Here is a 21164-nt window from a genome sequence, read left to right on the forward strand (position 1 = left end):
AATTAAAAATGACTTTAAGTCTGGGATGCCCACTCCTTTCATATTACTGTTTCACGCTGATTCGCCCACAGTATTCAGGGTATCCACTACTGGCTTTATGTCTACTACCACGAACTCAGGGGTATCGCATTTGGAACTTTCAGTAATACCCGCTGTGTCCCTTTTTTCAAAAGACCCCGTCTTGAAGATGGACTTATATCTCCCTGTTTCTTCCACAATACTTGGGGTACTTGCTATTGACTGTCTTGTCCCAAAACTAGGGTTACCTCTCAAGAAGGTGCCTGGAGCTACCGATGTTAAGAACCCTATGTTTAAAACAGTAATATTTAGCATTGCTTCTCCCATAGTATCATGCGAGACCTGGGTACCTGGGACCTCCACTCCTAAGCCAAGCTCTAGTTCTCTGTTTTCTTTCTCTGTGTTGGAGGTACCCAGCGTTAACCTCAAGACTATTATTCCTAAGGCTGATGCACCGCTTAACCGCCTGCCTGTTTTTTTGGATAAAATCTGTTTTCTCACCTTTCAAACAGACTCCTTACTCGCAGGTCTCTGTGCGGTGCCTAAAGTGCCCTTTCTGGATGTTATTTTGCCTTTCTCTAAGACGAAGACACCCTTACTGGACCTCGTCGCTTTACCTGAAGCGTCCGTCCCTGTTCTCTATGGTTCCACTATGGGTATAGACATGCTTATTATGTCCTTCACCAAGGCCACAATTTCGGAGTTGATTCTCTCTAAAGAACACAAACCAAAGGAAGCGGATCCTTCAACTGCCAGTACCATGAGTTGCATACACACTGCTACAGACTCTCGCAAATTGCTTGGGATACAGTAGCAACCCTGCTTTGTATCAAAAGTACCACTGCAATAGTGTGTAGTGAACCCTCCCGCCCCATTCCCTCGCTAACCATCACCCGGAATTCCTTGGAAGCTAAAGACTCTCGCAACTTCCTCCGTGCTGATTTCACCAAAGACATTTCCTTCTCTGAAGGTCCCTCTGCCATTTTTGTCCGACAATCTGTGTCGTGTGTCCCGTACTCTTGGACTATTACTATGCACCGGACATCTGGCTACTGCCCTTCTGATGTTCCCATTCCGGAGCCCTCAGGTCCCATTGTCCATGTACCAAGAACTGCAGTGCCACCGCTGTCTTTTATGGCACTCGCCAATGTACAACTGGATTGTGGACCTAATTCTCGCCGGAGACACTTCAGGAACAACTCAATGTCTCCCAGACCTATGAATGGACCTGTCCACCCAGGCTTCTCACCCAGTGGTGGGGGTACTGAAAGGAATCCCAACAAACTATGGGCTTTCAACGCCACCTCTCGCCTAAGGAGGTTTAGGAACAATTCCATGTCCCCCAAATCTGTGATGGTTCCTGTTCATCTGGAGGTCTCACCTGAAGGGGGGGGGTACTGTAAGGAATCCACTACTGGCTTTGACTATAGCCTTGCAGACCTATGCAGTTGCAAGCTTCCTCTGGCAATCTATGGCACATGTACTGCTTCTCATTGCAGCTTCTGCCCTGTGCTTCAGCACTGGAGGAATACTCACACACCCTCCTCCTGTGATTGGATCTCCGCCCTTTATATCCTGGGCGTTGGCACTGAACCAGTGCCGAGCATAACTCCTACCTGGGACGTTACTGTCTCTGCCACAAACCGCCCCAGGCCTCTCTCCTAGCGTTCTTACCTTCCAAGTTCCTGAGTATCCAGAGGCCTGTTCCTGTCTCCTGTGCTGTAGCGTTGTTGCCAGCACTGGTACCTGCTGCATTCACTCCTAGCAGTGGTTACCCCTATTTCCTGGTACCTGCTGCATTCACTCCTAGCAGTGGCTACCCCTAGTTTCCTGCGGCCTGCTACTATCTCTATGCAGTGTCCTGCCTTGGACTTCTGCGCTGAAGCGTTGGTTTCCCCGATGCTGGCCTGCTGTGTACTTCGGCCAGCCTGCTGTCTCCCCCTGCTGAGACCGGCGTCATGGGCCGAGGCCGCTCCTCACGCAGAGGCCACTCCCGCGCTCATGCTCCTAAGCTGAAGCAGGGAACTCCCGTCTGCCTGTTGCCGATTCCTTGCTACGACTATGACCACCCGGATGTCTTCTATCCTGACCCTTCTTCGGCCATCGATTGTCCTGTCTTCTCCTACCCCGACTTTGGCTTCAATAACGACGATGCTGCCTTCTTCAATCCTGACCCTGCGATGTACGACTACGAACTGCGCACTCCGGATCAGTCTGCGCGGACTAATGTCGGTGATTATATAACCCCACCTCAGCCCCGCGGTCCGGTCCCGGTTTGTGGCGAGCTTCGGCGTAACACTGTCAACCCAGAAGAACACAAATCCGGCCTTGGTGTTTTAAACCTGTCTGATTATGAACTGTCAAACCCTGAGATTTTTGTTCTCTCTAAGGGACTAACATTCTGTTCCACCATCAAATTGGATCAAATCCAACTATACTCTGACCTAGAAGAGTTCTTCAGGAGATTATGACTGAAAGAATATTTCCACAAAAAAGAGAGCACCCACATAATGATGGAGTACAACAACAAGAAGAGAAACATCTACAGGGTATTTCACACCACCAGCAAGATGCAATAGCAAACTAGACAGCTACTGTACATAGAGAGCTTCAGATTGCGAGTTTCCTCACTAACATCAGCACAGAAGAAAAATTATTGACAACCTTTCTTTCCCCCATGGAGAACTCTGCAATTAAGGAACTGTTAGCCAACTACAACATTCCCATCAAACCAGGAGATAAAGGAGGTGCAGTGGTGGTTATAGGGGTGAAAATGTCCTCGGGCGCGTCACTCTGCTTGCGGCTCCACGACGTTAAATACGTGCAAAGTAGAAGAGAAAGGGGAGGGCCACAGTAAGAAAACAGCACAAAATTATACACACTTCTTCATAAGGATAGGGAGAGGGGAAGGGAGGGGTGGGAGGAAAAGACAAGGGAAGAGAGATGTTGAATCAAACTTTTTGGTTGGAGACACACTCACATCAAATCTCTAGTATCTTGAGCTGATGTCTCCTCCTCTATATATAGTTAGGTGGGTTGTAGGTGAGGAAATGCCCTCTAGTGTCTTCCTTGACAAAAAATAAAAGGGAGAAAAAAAAATAGTGCAATACAATTTAATTAACAGTGGGTGAATGAGATTTAAAACTTACAAGTGACCGATATATTTAGGCATAGGAAGGAGATGCCGCCAGACTCCATAACGTGTCCCTTTCTGGGTTGGGGTATTTCGTCTCGGCTGATCCCTGCTGGCAAAGGTTCTTTCCATCTGTATGCTGGGGTGTATGCGGCTGTAGCGTGGATAATCAATGCCCGTGCGCAGGCTATGTTCTCCTCCAGTCGCCTCTCCCCTCTGCAGAGACAGTCTTCAGCTTCCTAACTCCGTTGCGCATGCGCATGCGCAGACGGCGGGACACGAAGGATTGTAGGTTCTGGATAGCGGACATACGATAAGATGCGGGGTTCCTGGGTGGCGCGCCGCAGTGAGGCGGGATACGGAGACAGAGCGGCTGCTGGTGACGGGAGCTGGGTGCACCCGTCACCAGCAGCCGCTCTGTCTCCGTATCCCGCCTCACTGCGGCGCGCCGCCCAGGAACCCCGCATCTTATCGTATGTCCGCTATCCAGAACCTACAATCCTTCGTGTCCCGCCGTCTGCGCATGCGCATGCGCAACGGAGTTAGGAAGCTGAAGACTGTCTCTGCAGAGGGGAGAGGCGACTGGAGGAGAACATAGCCTGCGCACGGGCATTGATTATCCACGCTACAGCCGCATACACCCCAGCAAACAGACGGAAAGAACCTTTGCCAGCAGGGATCAGCCGAGACGAAATACCCCAACCCAGAAAGGGACACGTTGCGGAGTCTGGCGGCATCTCCTTCCTATGCCTAAATATATCGGTCACTTGTAAGTTTTAAATCTCATTCACCCACTGTTAATTAAATTGTATTGCACTATTTTTTTTTCTCCCTTTTATTTTTTGTCAAGGAAGACACTAGAGGGCATTTCCTCACCTACAACCCACCTAACTATATATAGAGGAGGAGACATCAGCTCAAGATACTAGAGATTTGATGTGAGTGTGTCTCCAACCAAAAAGTTTGATTCAACATCTCTCTTCCCTTGTCTTCTCCTCCCACCCCTCCCTTCCCCTCTCCCTATCCTTATGAAGAAGTGTGTATAATTTTGTGCTGTTTTCTTACTGTGGCCCTCCCCTTTCTCTTCTACTTTGCACGTATTTAACGTCGTGGAGCCGCAAGCAGAGTGACGCGCCCGAGGACATTTTCACCCCTATTTCTACCCATACTCATACAGAGGTTGGTGAATCACCTCTGAAAGACTCAGGCAGCGGAACCACTTTGTGGAAAGGACTGAAGCTACACATCAATTAGTAGGCTAAATTTTCTGGCGCAAATTTTCTCTCTTTTTTCGCAGTGGTGGTTATGGATACATATAAATACACAGAAGGCAACAGACAACTCAAACATCTGCTACAAGAAACTGATCCATGATCCAACCAATGAATTTACAAAACAACTTAAGAATCTCATCAAATCCTTCCCTAATCACCTGCAATCAGAATTGGAGCTACTAATACCTACAGACAAAGGAGTTAGTATCTTCTAGATGCTTCCCCAAATCCACAAACCAGGAAACCCTGGCAGAACAATTATAACAAGTATGGATACACTCACTGAACAAATATCAGGCATAGTAGAGAATATCCTAAAACCACTAGTCATAAACACCATCAGCTTCACACAGGATACCACATATGTTTTCAATAAACTTAACATCAAACAACTACCATTCAACATATTACTAGTTACCATGGATGTAGAATCCCTGTACAGTAACAATCCCCACAAGGATGGTACTGACGCATGCTTGCAATTTCTCGCAACATCTCCCCTGGATCAGAAATAGAGCATGGAAGTAATTACCAAATGCATAGAATACATCCTCACACACAACTACTTAAGCTTCAACAAGGAAATGTACCTACAACTAATGGGGACTGCAATGGGCACCAGGATGGCATCGCAATATGCCAATCCCATTATGGCCAATCTTGAACAGAGATTCCTAACCACATTCCGCCACAAACCTTACAAATATTACAGATACATTGATGATCTGTTTATATTATGGACAGAGTGAAGAAAATCTTAAACAAATTTATGAGTCTTTGAATTCATTCCACCCATCGATTAAGCTCAAAATAGATTATTTGGCTAACCAAGTGAACTTTCTAGATACCACAGTATCACAGAAGAATGGCAAACTACACACATCTGTATACAACTACATACAGATGTAGTTACTTCCATAACTCGCTCCTCCATCCCAGTCATACAAAACAAGCCATCATATACAGCCAGTCTATAAGATATCATCGCATATGCTCTGACACTAAAGACAGACACAGACACCTCACAACCCTGACTGAATCATTCAGACAGATTGGATACAAGCCAAAGACTATTGCCACAACAATCACAACTGCACTTAAATTCCCAGGAGAACCCCTGCTCTAATACAAGAAGAAAAAAACAACCACACGCATACAACTAGTGGCTACATACAACGATGCCCTAGAGGAAATGCGAAAAATAATAAAAGATCTTCAAACCATCCTGACAGAGGATGAAACATTAAAAGACATCTTCCCCAAACCTCCCATCCTTGCATTCTGGCAACCGCCAAACCTCAGACATTAGTTAGTCAATAGAAAAATTAACAACCAACTGAAAGATGCTATTAATGGCACAAGACAATGCAACAACCCACTCTACAAACTTTCCAAACATATACTCTATGCCACTCTCTGGAATGTTAATGACCCTGGAGGACAAAGGACTCTGAAATCACACCCTCAGTCTATATCAGCTAAAGGGTGTGAGCCGTTTGCTGCCATTCACTGATATTTGGTGATGTTATAATTGCTCTATGTCAATCTGAAACTCACAGTCCTTTTATCACCTATACCTAATTTTCCAACTCTAATTGTCCATGAAATGTCTGTGAATTGACTGTATAACCTCTGTTCATTTAATGTAACCATGTATTGTTATCATAACTCTATGCCCAGGACATACTTGAAAATGAGAGGTAACTTTCAATGTGTTACTTCCTGGTAAAACATTTTATAAATAAATAAATGAGATCCCACATCTAGTCACAAACATAGAACATTTAATGTCAAAGGAACATTCTGCTACACATCCAGGAACGTGGTGTATATCATTCAATGAAGCAAATGTGACTATGGATGATACAGTGGTCAAACCAGCCAAAATCTTCAAACCAGAACTAATCTAAACAGACAAACAACATATTGCATTGCAGTGGTACACCACGTCTCACAGTCAGATCATTCCATAAATTACTTAAAAATTCAAATCCTTAATGGGATGTTTAAAAGCACTCAAGAACGGAAAACATTTGAACTCAAAATTATAATACACCTTGACACTAAAACAAGAGGATTTAATGCGGATACAGAGTTTTTAACCCACTACCATAATTACTTGTAATGTTTCTCCCTGCCTCTCTGTGAATTTTACAATTAACCCCCCTTCCCCCTCCCTGCATCCCCACCCCCTGCACACTGCTGATGGATCGCAGTCCTGTGTTGGTCTGTCCCTTTCATCCATCTAAAACATTTTCTTATTTTGGTTTTGCTGGAACTCAATTGGTTTTGGATTTTTCTTCATTCTATACATTATCTTACTATATATTTGTGAAAGCGTCATATGTTTCTATGTCTGTATGTGTCTCCCTGTGTCCCTCCCTGTGTCCCTAGCGGCAATCCCATTGGACCTTGGGCCAGGCCAATGAGATTGCTTCCTTGGCCCGCCCGCCCCCGCACAACTCTCATTGGCCTGAGGCGGAGTGACGGCCCAAAGGAGAGACGGAGACACACACACACACACACCCGCTCTCCCGCTCTCCCGCTCTCCCCCCCGCTCACCCCCCCCCCGTTTACCCCCCGCCCGCTTATCCCCCCCCCACCCACACACACAGAGCACGCACTGTGCGGCTCTCCCCTCACAGAGGCCGCTCCCTCCCTCCCCCCCCACACACACAGAGCACGCTCTCTGCGGCTCTCCCCTCACACAGGCCACTCCCCGTCCCAGAGGCCGCTCTTCCGGCTGTCTCCACCTCTCCCCGCGAAAGGCGCAGCACCTCCTCACTGGAGTGTCTCAGCCTCTCCACTGAGGAGCCCGAGGTGGAGGAGGAGGGCGGCTGGTACCCGGAGGAACAAAAGCGCGGCCGTGTTCAAGGTGAGGAAACGCAGGGGAATTACCGCGTCCCTGACTCCCCCTGCCCTTTGCACCCCACCTACCCTCCCTGCCCCCCCTACCCTCCCTGCCCACCTGCCCCCCCAGCCCTTTTCCCCCAGCCCTTTGCCCCCTGCCCCCTTTGCCCCCTGCCCTCCCTCCCCTGCCCTTTGCCCCTTGCCCTCCCTCCCCCTGCCCTTTGCCCCCTGCCCTCCCTCCCCCTGCCCTTTGCCCCCTGCCCTCCCTCACCCTGCCCTTCGCCCCCTGCCCTCCCTCCCCCTGTCCTTTGCCCCCTGCCATCCCTCCCCCTGCCCTTTGCCCCCTGCCCTTCCTCCCCCTGCTCTTTGCCCCATTCCCTCCCTCCCCCAGCCCTTTGCCCCCTGCCCCCCTGCCTCTCCCTGCCCCTCCCTGCCCTTTGCCCCCCCGCCCCTCCCTGCCCTTTGCCCCCCCACCCCTCCCTGCCCTTTGCCCCCCCGCCACTCCCTGCCCTTTGCCCCCCCCACCCCTCCCTGCCCTTTGCCCCCCCCCACACCTCCATGCCCTTTGCCCCTCCCTGTCCTTTGCCCCCTGCCATCCCTCCCCCTGCCCTTTGCCCCCTGCCCTCCCTCCCCCTGCTCTTTGCCCCGTTCCCTCCCTCCCCCTGCCCTTTGCCCCCTGCCCCCCTGCCTCTCCCTGCCCCTCCCTGCCCTTTGCCCCCCCCGCCCCTCCCTGCCCTTTGCCCCCCCGCCCCTCCCTGCCCTTTGCCCCCCCACCCCTCCCTGCCCTTTGCCCCCCCCGCCACTCCCTGCCCTTTGCCCCCCCCACCCCTCCCTGCCCTTTGCCCCCCCCACCCCTCCCTGCCCTTTGCCCCTCCCTGCCCTTTGCCCCTCCCTGTCCTTTGCCGCTCCCTGCCCTTTGCCCCTCCCTGCCCTTTGCCCCTCCCTGCCCTTTGCCCCTCCCCGCCCTTCGATGCCCCTCCTCCCCCCGCCCTTCCACTCCATGCCCCCTGCCCTTCCACGCCCGGACAACGCCGGGTATATCAGCTAGTATCTATATAAATAAAGCTTTTTCTAATTAACATCCCCTTGGTATGTCTGTCTGAGCTTAAGGCATCTATCAATTTAACCCCAATTGCAACTTATATCTAATTAACATTGTCACGGGGGACCAGAACTTTTAATACCAAAACCACCGGGACCACTATCACCAGACAGGACACAATAACTGAATAAACAAAAGTTTATTCTGGCAAGTAAGTAAACACACAAAATACATAAACAAAGGGAAACACTCACCAACAGGGGGGGGGGGCACGAAACTAGCCCCAACTAGGTGCAAAGACTGGCTTCAGTCAGCTTGCCATGAGCGTCTTCTTCCCCGGCTTCTCAGTGCTTTCTCAGTGCTATTTCACACAAAGCCATTTTGAATCTCCCACCAGTCATGTCTCCGATCATCATCTCTAAAGTTGTTCTGGTTCCCTTATTGGCTGCGCTCCTTACATAGCCCTCAGTTGCTATATTTAAAATGGATACCAATTGGTCAAAGAGTGATCACAAAAGAATCCCCTATCACTGCACTCTACCATTAATAATATGTCTTAGCAATGAATTGTTTTGGTATAGACTGAGTGTTCAAATTCCTTCTGAGAAGGGTAAAATATGCAAAAAATAAAATGTTATTAGAAAACTCATCTAAGTGCATACATTTGTGCAGAGATAAAATGATTGAAATATCCCAAAATGGGATAGAATGCCGATGTCAAATTTATGGTGAGATTCTCAGGAGACCCAGTACTAGGTTCTGGGTTCTAGGTACTAGGTTCTCAAGAGACACACATTACTTAACAGCAGCTATGCAGATACATTGTGACAACAGTATATAAACACATAAAAGGGTATCACATTAGAATGGGTTCAATAATCCACAAACTCCCTTCTCAGGCTGATACAGTAGCTCACACAATTGTTGAACACATGAGCTCCGTGGAGAAACAAAACAAAGTTACAATCAAATCAAAGGCAGCCACATCAATTGTGGCTAGCTAGTCAGCAAAAAGCCTGTTTAGTAACTGTAGTTTCTTATAATTGTATCCAGTGCGCTCATAAATACTTTAAGTGCTAGTACTCTTCATATTGCAACAACATCGACTTTGAAGTGGTTAGATGATTATGCAATTTGTACCCATATCTTCCAATAACATACAATGTATGCGTAATGTACTGTATAGATGCACCATCATTTTGCTTAGAAAATAAATTACATTGTGGAAGTGCTGTGATAGGGGATTCTTCTGTGATCACTCTTTGATCAATTGGTATTCATTAGTGCTTATTCCCATGCACCCCATTATTTGAAGAATATTCATTTACTTGATCGAATATTAAGTTTGAGCGGTTGATCACCTCCCCCTCTTTTAATACTTAAAATGGAGCAGAAGCCACCAGCCAATCAGAGCATGGATCGTGACAGGGCAGCTAATCAGAGGAGAGGGCTGCCTTAAGTACTCCGGACCACCCCTTGATGACAGAGCTGCTGGCAAGCGGAAAATTCGAATTTGCCAATTCAAATCATGTCAAAAGGGCTCAGACCCGGCAAACGGTTCCCTTGGCCAGCCCTATACATCCTGCTGGGTAGGCGCCTAAGTGTCTACAGGGAACAAAGGCTCTACCCCACTGAGAGCCCATTCCCAGAAGTGGTAATTACCCCTTCCCTGCTCACCAGTTGTTCTGGTACTTAGCTGCTCTCAGCCGTTTGTCATGACATGGTATTTCTCTGTAGACAGCCCAGCTAAGTGAATTACTGGGTCTGGAAACAGAGAAATGCTAAAACAGAAGTTACATTACTGGCTTGCTGACTATGGGGAACATGCTACATTCTAACATGGGGAATAAAAGTGCTTTTCTTTATTATACAATCTGCGGTCCCCAAACCATACAGTTTCCCCCCTTACAGGTATTCCACAGTGATTAGTTCTTTTCTGGAAGGGGTTACACCAAACATTACATACACTGGCCAAAATGAGCCTCATAGAGGCGGCCATTACACGCGGAATTGGGGCAGCCAGCCGGGCTTCACCATAATTATGTTAAGTTGGTGTTACGCCGGTGCTGCCCGCAGACTAGACCCGTTCCTTTCACTGAGGTGAGGAACGTATAGAAGCACGCACCCGCAGCAAAGGGAGCGTGTCCGGAGTGTGGTGATTTGGCGTTGCCAGGCCAGGTGTTATTTAGCTAGCAATACTTGCCGGTACCCTTGATTGGCAGGCAGGTGAGGACTCTTGTCTTGACAGGAGATCATATTCCTGTGTTGGGGGCGGGTCTTCACTGCCAGAGCAGTGAATAAATTAACTTCGCCTGGCGCGCGCTGTTCAGGCGCGCGCCCGAGCAACATGGCGACCGCGTGAGGTACTGCTGGAAACCGGGGACGCCGAGGACGACGGTGAACCCCCAGAACCGCCGGAGGTGAGTGGCGCTGGCGAGGGATGCACGCCACGGCAGCAGGGGGGAATATATGAGCAGAGGAACCAGGGCGCGGACGCCGCGATCCCTGATTCCTCACAGTTGGCTACCCCTACCATCACAAACCATCATAAACATCGCCTTGGTATGTCTGTCTGAGCTGAATAGGCAAACCCCTCCCTTAATTATTAGTCAAGTGAATATGTTTAGAGTATTTAAGTGAGTCTATCTTGGCTGTGCCATATAGCTGTGGAACATCTTAAGTGTCACATATGAAGTGTCTGTGGCGTTAATATTGGAGTTAGAAGGGGAGGTGAAGAATACAAGAAGAACTGGACACTACACTTCAGCAAAAACAACCCTGCAACTGTGAGAACTTAACTTTCTTAATGCTCTGACAATTTGTACACATTTATAGACTCAGGTTCTAATCTGATGCTTATTCTTCAGTGCTACACTGCCCTGCCAGGCCTGATTTATAGACCTTCTCTTTCAACTCCTACTCATCCTCCAATACCTGGGAACTCTCTCCTCCTACCTCTCTCCCTGCATATCATTATGCCCTCCCTATTTGCTGTTTTCTCACTCCTATGTAAACTTTTGTCTTCTCACCAACTTCCCCACTCCCCTCCTGTCCACATTTCTTCATTACTCCTCCCATCCACCTATGCATGTGCCCATACACTGCACCACTATTTACACACCTTTTTCCCAACAAGTTCAACACCCCTAAATAAAAAGCATCTCCACAGATCTTCTTTTCACATTCTTTCTCTACTCCTCCTTGATGCTGGGCATATCTTTCCTAATCGTGGACCTAGCCATATACGCATCTGATCTCCCCCCAAGCCTCCATGCCACCTCTTTCCCTGCTAATGGTATTAACCCATCTAATTTAATACCGACAAACCTTAAACTCACATCGCAAAAGAAGCATCACAATAGCCTGGACTCATGCTACTATCCCACACTCGGTCACTGGCCAAGCACTGCCATCTACTGTACTTATTCCCTCACCTGCTGTCTTTGTAAGTCTCCCAACATACCACTTAGATTGTAAGCTCTCTGGGGCAGGGATTACCTTTCCTATTGTCTGAGTTTGCTGCGCTTATTGTATTATTATAATTCAATGTGCTGTATTGTCTTTGTAAAGCGCTGAGTATACTTTTGGTGCTATATAAATAAAGATATACATACAGTACATACATGCAACTGGACTAACATGACTATTTCTACTTTATTCAAATAAGTAGACAATACAAGGAGCTTTCAAAAGAACTATTCATCCCACGGGCAGTACAAAGGACTCGGGCCATCCCTTAAGGTTGGAGGAAAGGAAATTTCACCAGCAACAAAGGAAAGGGTTCTTTACAGTAAGGGCAGTTAAAATGTGGAATTCATTACCCATGGAGACTGTGATGGCAGATACAATAGATTTGTTCAAAAAAAGGTTGGAAATCTTTTTAGATGGGAAAGGTATACAGGGATATACCAAATAAGTTTACATAGGAAGGATGTTGATCCAGGGATTAATCCGATTACCAATTCTTGGAGTCAGGAAGGAATTAATTTTTCCCCTTAATGGGGTTTTTTGTTTGCCTTCCTCTGGATCAATAAGTATAGATATAGGATAAAGTATCTGTTGTCTAAATTTAGCATAGGTTGAACTTGATGGACGGAAATCTTTTTTCAACCTCATCTACTACAGTATGTAACTATTTAACTATGTAAGTAATTATTGTAGGGTTGCACACTTTCACTTTGTTTTCATTTTGATTCTAAAACTTTTTTTCAATTGGTTTCAATCCAACACAATTGGTTTTGGATTTGTTTTAAATCCTGGGAGGGAAAATGAAATGTTCACTTTTTCACAAATGTTCACAACATTTCAGTCATAAAAAAACAAGCAGAGAAAAAAGTCAAATATGAAGGAGGATTGGATTGTTGATTGTATTCAGAATTTTGTTTGGAAGTTTGTCTCTTTCATCTTCCTTCCCTATTAGGAATTTATACTTTATACAGCTTTTGATTTAAAGATTTAAAGAATGCTTCACACATTTTTATTCAATAAGGCACTCATTTATGATATTTTCAAACTCAGGGCTTATTTGATTTAAATTGTAAATCTCATTATAAACAGGGTTGCCAAAACTATGAGTTCGACCCGGAGACTACTAGCTTCGGCCACGTATCTTCGGGGTACGGGTTTACCTGAAAAATCTCTGGGCAGCGATAGTGGCACCTCCCACTCCCTCGGCAGGGCCCCATCAACATGGCTCTGCGACAGCAAATGACACTGCATTGCCATGACAATGGAATGCTATATGTCATCACACGGCTTCACATTGCCATGACAACGGGATGCTACATGATGTCACGGCATCCCGTTGCCATGACAATGGGACATCACGTGACGCATAGGCGCCATAACGTGTCCTGTTATGGCAATTGACACCACCATTTGACGTTGCAGAGCCATGTTGACTGAACCTTGCAGGGGCAGATATCAGGATGTGCCACCGCTGCATACCGCTGCATACCGCTGCATACCGCTGCATACCGCTGCCGCTGCATACCGCTGTCGCTGCATACCGCTGCCACTGAAGGTAAGAGAAATAAATAAAATAAATACATTGAAAAAATGTAATTGCAAAAAGTCTCCGGGTTGGCCTTCAATAGAATGTGGCAAGCATGATAATAATCATTAAAACTCGCTCCAGCGGTAATGCATTATTTTGTGTTACCTGTTGCAATAACGTTGGATACATCTGTATATCGACCCAACAAGAGTTTGTTTCTATATTTGCGCCAACATGTACTGTAGATGAAAAATAGCATAAATAATTGCTACATTTTAAAACTCTTGAGAAACATGCTTATTTCTGGGTATAGAATGTTATGACAACACAACCATACTGTTTTATTTTGCTTTTAAAGCTAAAGCTGATTTAATTTAATATAGCTGATGGACCTAACAGTAAAAAAACAAAAAAAAAAAAAACAAATCTGAAACATATTTGTAGTTGTTGGACAATTACCAAATATTGTTGCTATATGCGAAATATTTGGAAGTCTGGTAGACAGTATATTTTGCCACGTCTTTATTATTAAACAAAACAGTTTGGTAATTTTTGGAGGGATATACCAACACTATTATCAAAAGGCTAGAATAGTATATTTATTTATTTTGTTATATATTAATATATGTAAAATTCACATATATATACTGTATTATTGTTGCTTTAAAACTGTGTGTTGCTTAGCAACAATTAGACAAATAGAAACAAGGCCAATATCTGCACTATGATATAATGTTCCATTAAGTCAGGGACAAATGTAGCCAGTGAAAGCTGGTTTATGTAAAGCTTTCCTTAAACAAAGATTTCTATCTGGTGCCTCACTGCTTGCCCTTTAATCCCTTTTTCTTTGTCTCTCCTCTGTCTCCTTTTTCATGCTTTTTTGTCTTCCAATGCCATTTATTTACAGAGAGGTGACATCATTAATTTTTAGAATATTATATATAGTTGTACTGAAAACTCTAGATACTGAATGTCCTTCTGCACAACTATTTAATTTGCTTAAAAAGTCAACATGAGAGATAATGTTTCAAGTAATAATATTAGGTAAGACAATGAGGAAACAATTAATCGTACTGTATATTACCATAAATGAAAGTTCACTGGCTAGTGCATTTTTAACGATGCAAAGTCATTTTGTGATTTCTATCTCGTACAAATGGTGTTTAAAGGTTTATGTGTCATTACTGAGAGTTGAAAAGCAGCATGATGCGTCTTCAATGCTCCTAACGAAAAGAATTGGTCAAACCTACAGTGTACTGGTGTTCAATAATGTTAAAACATTCAGTCATGTGATGGCTTCTCTATAATTTTCAACAGCATATATCCCAGGTATCTCAGTTGTGATTGGGGAGGTACTGTATATAAGTAACTCGTAACTCGTAACTCTTCTCTCTCTCTTCTCTCTCTTCTCTCTCTTTCTCTCTCTTTCTCTGTCTTTCTCTCTCTCTCTCTCTCTCTCTTTTCTCTCTGTTTCTCTCTCTCTCTCTCTCTCTCTCTCTCTCTCTTTCTCTCTCTCTCTCTTTCTCTCTCTCTCTCTCTCTCTCTCTCTCTCTCTCTCTCTCTCTCTCTCTCTCTCTCCCCTCTCTCTCTCTCCCCTTTCTCTCTATTCTCTCTCTCTCTTTTTGTAGATACATGAGAAAATTGGAACTTTAACAAAGAGTCTCTAAATATCTCTGTCTTTCTTCCTCCTCCCCACCCCCGCCCCCCGTCCTGTCCCGTCCCCCTCATTCATGCAGGACATGCATTAGGGGAGTCATGTTAATTGACACTGCTAAATTAATCTGTCTTTAAGCCTATGCTAATGAGTTAAACCAAAGGCTGTAATACAAAATAATGTCTGTTTTTAATTTAGGTAATCTGATGTTATTTGCCTTGATTTAAAATAAAAAAATTTAAATTTACTGCTCACTCATATTTGTGCTCTGTTATTTTCTTGGTTACTGCCTTGTATAGACTGAGACTTACAATCTGTAAGTCTTTGCAGTAACTATGGAAATCAGTAAGCTGAAGCAGAGAACTTAACGATGCAGTTATACAATGCTCCCCAAGGTGAGCATGATACAGTACGTATCAAACAGGAAAACTAATATTTTATATTAAAATAGTTAATGTTCACTGATTCTTTCTCACTCTGTATACAGTAGTAACGGTGGTGATCAAAGAGTATTGATCATAGAGAAGGAACCCTTATTATTCGCACACTATTGTCATATACATAGTATCAGTAAGTAGTTAGACTGCAGTGGTCTCACAGTTAATTACTGTATGTCTGAGGAATGTCCAGACTCACAGAGGAAGTCAAAAAAATAATAAAATTTTAGCTGTATTTCAGGTCTCTTGACCAAACAGGCTCAAAATTGCAGGTGTAAATTGATAGGAAATAGTCACACTGTGGTCACCAGAGGGGGTGTAGACAGGGGTTTGTGGTGATCAGGTAACGGAAACCATATACATATATATAGTGTTCAATGCTGTTATATCAGAACATAAATTGTGTACATGTGTCTACCGGTTGTAGCATAGACTGAAAACCGCTGGTATAATGAACCCACTGTGTCTCTTACACACTTAAAACCCGTTATGCTGTGCTGGGGGGTTTAGATCATAAACCAGGATCACCCAGATAAGCCTTGCATTAGGAGCAAATGTCTATATGTGTGTGGTCATGGAGCAAAGCATATGTATAGCAATACCACAGCGAAAACGAAACTTCTATGGCGCCAAATTGACTCATAAGTGCTGCCTATGGATCGCGCTATTTGCCTATTCACACCGCGAGCTGGCTGCCATGATAATGGTGTTTGTCAATACAAGCCTGCTACTGGAGCTGGTTACTGAAAGTCGCCACTCAGATGACGTCACTCCTGTGACGCCTTACGTCCCGACGCACGTTTCACGTGTCTACCACGCTTCTTCAGTATACAACCAGTTTCATATACAGTAATAATATATTTGTTATATTTTCATTCGTGGTGTACCCCAGTGGTGCTCAACAGGATATCCACCTGTGCTGAGGCTGGGATATCCTTAAAACTTGACCTGTTTGGGGATCTTGAGACTAGAGTTAAGAACCCCTGTTGTACCCTACTGTGTTCTTTTGGAAAGCATTGTACAGTAGATCACATAGAAATTAATTTTGGGGTTTGTGAATGACTTACCTGAGACTTACCTGAGTAGCTTGAAGTTGTTACACTAAATATATATTTTTCCTTAAAAGCTCATTTTGTAAGTGCTAATACATACATAAAACTTTTCCACATCTTTATAAAAAGGCTAATATCATATTAGGTACTTACTGTATCTCAAAGCATGCTTGGATTAACATCATCCAATTCATCATGAGTGATGAGGGGTTATACATTGTATGTATTGTATGTCTTTATTTATATAGCGCCATTAATGTACATAGCGCTTCACAGTAGTAATACGTGACAATCATATAAATAACAAATACTATAAATAACAGGACATGGGAATAAGTGCTTTAGACATAAAAGTAACATTTAGGAAGAGGAGTTCCTGTTCCGAGGAGCTTACAATGGAATTGGTAGGCAGGAAGAACATACAGAGACAGTAGGAGGGCGTTCTAGTAAGTGCGTCTGCAGAGGTCAAGCTTTATGTATGGTGTATAATATAAGCCACGGTGCTACTCATATGCTTCTTTAAGCAAGTGTCTTAAGGTGGGTCTTAAAGGTGGATAGAGATACATAGGATATCAACTAAAGAATAATCATTCTGTATGAAATTAATAGTTAATTATTATTTCTCCTTTTACTCTCATGTTCGAATTTGCTATCTGCAGTCTTTAAAAACTAAGGTGTCTACTATACATCTGTATAGTTATGTTTTTTATTTCCACATACAGTAGATGGTCCATTTTCTGACTGGGTTATCTTTTGTAGTATTTTACTACTTTTCTGTGTGTAGAGTTTGTTTTTATATTTTTCAATAGTGTTGGAGTAATGTCAGCACTGTTCTTTGGGTCTGTGCACGTCCGGCGTTCGCTTCTGGGATACGATTCTTAACGAGCTGCGGCTAGGACACAATTATTCAGCTGTGTGAAATGTGGGGGTTATTGGCGTCTGGATTGGGGGGATCTTCATATGCGCAGGCTACCTGCCAGTGCGCGATTGTTCCTAAGGCTGAGGACCCACTGTGGATGGCCGCGCTCGGGCCACCAGCCCCTTACCCCATGCCTGACTGTCCCTGCTGCCTCCTTCCGATGAGGCTCACTATGATGCGTCAGCCGCCAGGGGATGCAAGAGGATTGCGATCCAGAGCAGTGACACATCTCGTAGTGCGCTGGTGAGCCTATCAGCGGTGGGGGCTGGAACTGTCAGAGCTCCCCCCACCTCCAAAAGATAGGGGGGGAGGTGTGTGTATGTATGTATGTGTGTGTATGTGTATATGTGTGTGTGTTGTGTATATGTGTGTGTTGTATGGGGGGGGGACCAGGGGGGGATGGACGGATGGACCGACCCGGGGGGGTGGAGCAGCACAGAGAGCGAGCAGCAGAGGGCATCTGTGGGGGCTTGCTGCACCCTCTTGTAGTCGGGAGACCCCCGCTGCAGCCCTCCATTCAAACCACGCCCCCCCTCCTCAAACCATAGACCCCTCCCCAAACCACGCCCCCACTCCCGCTCCAGCTCCCTACGGACCACAGGTAGCGGTCAATTGCCTGTCGAAGCGACGCCTGCTTGCAGTGCGGGCATGCTGACTTAGGCAGCAGGCCTCGGCCTAACGTTGTCGGTTGGTGCATTGCGCCCTCATGGATCGGCTCCGCGTGCGGGATGTGGTGATGTCATACCCGAGGCGCCGATGGCGACAGGGTGGGAGGTTCCCAGTTATGTGTATTGATTGGCAACATAGATTAAAATTTACATTCCCTACACCATTGGTTCCCAAACTGTGTGCCGCAGCGCCCTGGTGCGCCGTGGCTTGGCTAGAGGGGCGCCGCGATTTCAACCGGACAGACCGGTAATTCTGATGCCTGTCCGGTTGAAAATTATTACCATGTTTGCGAGCGGCCGTCGGCAAGCCTAGCGGTGGGCAGGCGAATGTGTGTGGGGGGGGGTGAGCGCGTGGGGGGGGGGGCGAGTGCGGTGGATGCAGGCTAGTCTGCTGCAGCTAACCTGAGGACGGTGGCTGGGCGCAGTCATCCTGCACTCGTGCTGCCTGTCGAGTGAAGGAGAGAACAGCGGGGGCGGAGCCAGATTCAGAGTCAGAGACGTCTGCTGAAATAAGGTAAGGACAGTTTTTTTTCTTTTGGGGGGTTTGGGGCGTGGGGGCCAGTCTGGGGAGATGAAAATGTTGGGGGTTGGCGGGGTGTGTGTCTGAGTGAGAGTGTGTGTGTGTGCCTGAGAGAGTGTCTGAGAGTGTGTCTGTGTGTGTGTGATTTCCCCCACCCCCCCTGCTCCGATTTCTCCCCCCCCTTACTCTGATGGCCCCCCTGTGTCTGTGAGAGTGTCTGTGAGAGTGTCTGAGAGAGTGTGAGTGTGTGATTTCTCCCCCCTGCTCTGATTTCTCCCCCCCTTACTCTGATGGCCCCCCTGTGTATGTGAGAGTGTATGTGAGAGTGTATGTGAGAGTGTATGTGAGAGTTTATGTGAGAGTGTATGTGAGAGTGTATGTGAGAGTATCTGAGAGAGTGTGTCTGAGATTGTGTCTGAGTGTGTGTCTGAGAGTGTGTGTGAGAGAGTGTGTGTGAGAGAGAGTGTGTGAGAGAGAGTGTGTGAGAGAGAGTGTGTGAGAGAGAGTTTGTGAGAGAGAGTGTGTGAGAGAGAGTGTGAGAGAGAGTGTGAGAGAGAGTGTGTGAGAGAGAGTGTGTGAGTGTGAGAGAGTGTGTGAGTGTGAGAGAGAGAGTGTGTGTGTGTGTGAGAGAGAGAGAGAGAAAGAGAGAGTGTGAGAGAGAGTGTGTGAGTATGAGAGAGAGTGTGTGTGTGAGAGAGAGTGTGTGTGTGTGAGAGAGAGAGAGAAAGAGAGTGTGTGTGAGAGAGTGTGAGAGAGTGAGTGAGAGCGTGTGTGTGAAGGTATGTATATACAAATTTGTTTTCACTTTGGGCGCCGTGGAAAAATCCTGCTCACCTTTGGAAGCCTTAAACCGAAAAGTTTGGGAACCACTACCCTACACAATGGTATGAATACCTTGAGAAAGTGCTTTTTGCATGAAACGCGTTGGTGGGGTGACACCTTCGCCTTGTTTGTCTGCATGACCAATAAATAATTGGTTTGTATGGCTCACACACTCTCAGTCTTTTGTTGTTCCAGTGGTAGTGCTCCTTTTTAGTCATCTGCTGTCTATACCGAACCCTTCCTATTCCTCCATCTCTTGCTTTCCCCTCTTTGAGGCTCACACTGTCCAGATCTTCTCTCCTCTCCCTGTCCATGTGGCGGTCATCTATCGCCCACCTACCTCTACTCATCCCCCTTTTGCCTTTCTCTCTCACTTTGAATCCTGGCTCTCTTTCTTTCTCTCCTCAGACTCCCCTGTTCTTCTCCTTGGGGACTTCAATTGCCACATTGATGACCCTTCTCTCCCTTGGGCTTCCCGCTTTCTCTCTCTAACCTCTTCTTTTGGCCTTCAACAGTGGACTGCAGCCAGCATCCACAAGGATGGCCACTACTTAGACCTGGTTTTCACTAAAAACTTCTCTCTCCCCGATTTCTCCATTTCCCCTTTTCCTCTCTCTGACCATCCCCTCATCTCATTCTCTCTATCTCGCTTCTCCCCTTCTCCACCTCCATCTACCCCCCGGTTCTGCAGAAACCTGCGCTCTATTCACTTACCTGACTTTGAGTCCTCTTTACGCTCCTCCCTCTCCTCTCTCAGCACTGCTACAGATCTTGACAACCTGGTCAGGAACTACAACTCTGCTTTGTCCTCCTCTCTTGATCTACATGCCCCGCTTTCTCTCTGCCACCCTCGCCCTTCTAACCCTAGACCATGGCTAAATTCCCATACGCGCATGCTGCGTTCCTCCACTCGTTCCTTTGAACGCCTCTGGAGAAAATCTCATACTCTTGTAGACTTCCTTCACTACAAATTTATGCTATCCTGTTTCAACTCTGCCCTCTCGCAAGCTAAACAAGCCTACTTTTCTTCACTAATCAACATGCACAAGTCTAACTCACGCCGACTGTTCTCAGTCTTTGATACTCTACTCAAACAACCCTCAGCTGCCTCTCCTTCCTCCATCTCCGCTCAGGACTTTGCTGACTATTTTAAGGAAAAGGTGGAATCCATATGTCAGAACATCCCCTCTGTTTCTTCCTCCCATCCTACAACTCTTCCTAACTGTCCTCCTGCCTTCCTTGACTCTTTTTCCACTGTCTCAGAGGAGGATGTGTCGCTGTTGATCACCTCTTCTCCCTCTACCAGTTGCCCTCTTGACCCCATTCCCTCCCATCTCATAAAACCTCTTGGTCCTACTATAATCCCTATGCTCACACACATTTTTAACTCCTCCCTCTGCTCTGGAACCTTTCCATCCTCCTTCAAACATGCAACAGTCATACCATTACTCAAAAACAGCAAGCTTGACCATACCTGTCTTTCTAACTATCGACCTGTCTCCCTCCTGCCTTTTACCTCTAAACTCTTTGAACGTCTTGTATTCTCTCGCTTGCTCCATTTTCTCAACACCTATTCTCTCCTAGACCCTCTACAATCTGGCTTCCACACTGCTCACTCCACGGAAACAGCCATCACTAAAATAACTGACGACCTCCATGCTGCCAAAGACAGAGGTCGTTACACTCTGCTCATTTTACTCGACCTCTCTGCAGCATTTGACACCGTGGACCACCCTCTTCTCCTTCACATCCTCCATACTCTTGGCATCCGGAACAAAG

Source organism: Ascaphus truei, chromosome 3 (assembly GCF_040206685.1).
Source record: "Ascaphus truei isolate aAscTru1 chromosome 3, aAscTru1.hap1, whole genome shotgun sequence".
NCBI classification, from domain to species: Eukaryota; Metazoa; Chordata; class Amphibia; order Anura; family Ascaphidae; genus Ascaphus; species Ascaphus truei.